This window comes from Mus pahari, chromosome 15 (assembly GCF_900095145.1).
Source record: "Mus pahari chromosome 15, PAHARI_EIJ_v1.1, whole genome shotgun sequence".
Classification (NCBI taxonomy): Eukaryota; Metazoa; Chordata; class Mammalia; order Rodentia; family Muridae; genus Mus; species Mus pahari.
In genome coordinates, this window is record NC_034604.1 from 58,939,314 (window position 1) to 58,940,128 (window position 815).

Consider the following 815-nt stretch of genomic DNA (forward strand, 5'->3'; position numbering starts at 1 on the left):
CTTCAGGCCTTGGCCTCCCAGTCCACCTGCAGACGGTGCGTATCACGTAGCAGAGGGGGCATGGGGGAGCTGGACCTTTGGTTTTGCTTAGTGTTTGACCAAAGGTGACTCTGATTTAGCGGACTCAGGTCATGCCCTCTCTTCCCCCACAATCGATAATTTAATGTGACTTATCAGAAAGAGAATGAATTGTTTACTTTTAAACCCTGGATCCCATAAAGGGAGAGAGCACAAAGGCCTAAAAGCCACAGATGCCCAAGGCTCTCACGCACGGCTGCCCTCAAATCCTCAGCAGAGAGAAGACAAAGGCTGTGGGAGGTAAGTGCCTTCTTCCGGGCCGCTAGCCTACTGTGGAAGTGAGGCTGCCCTTTCTGGTAGCACTGAGTGGGGAGAGTGAGCTGTGGACTCAGGTGTTTAAAAGCCGCCACACAGCTCCTGCTAGGCATAAAACATTCACTATTTGAATTTGGTCTGCCATGGTTATTCATTCTGTTCAGAAAGCCTGATCAAAACTGGACACTTTCTGGAAGCTTCTTTATATTCTCTAGAGAGGGGAAGGGGAAGGCTAGAGAGATATGGAAGGCGCAGAGGCTGGCTTGTATCTCTATCCTTGGAGTGGCTATGGTAAGCCATGTCTCATTTTAGAATGGCCTGGTTATCAAAAATATCAAGGCCCTGGATGAAGATTCTACCTGTCTATGTAAAATGGGGGTTCCTCTTCGGGTGTGCTTCCTCATGCCTTGTTCTTATTTCAAAGACTCCTGCATCCCAATTCTTCCGTGTGTGTGTGTGTGTGTGTGTGTGTGTGTGTGTGT

At 48.7% G+C, this 815-nt stretch overlaps 1 long non-coding RNA gene across 1 annotated transcript in view; it reads left to right on the top strand.

The window, feature by feature from the left end:
• Positions 1–255: 255 nt before the first annotated feature.
• The window catches only part of LOC115065497, a 3,220-nt gene continuing 2,660 nt past the window's right edge, over positions 256–815 (top strand). Inside the window, exon 1 of the long non-coding RNA XR_003845273.1 lies at positions 256–318. This is a non-coding gene — a long non-coding RNA (uncharacterized LOC115065497). The remainder of the gene's footprint in view (positions 319–815) is intronic.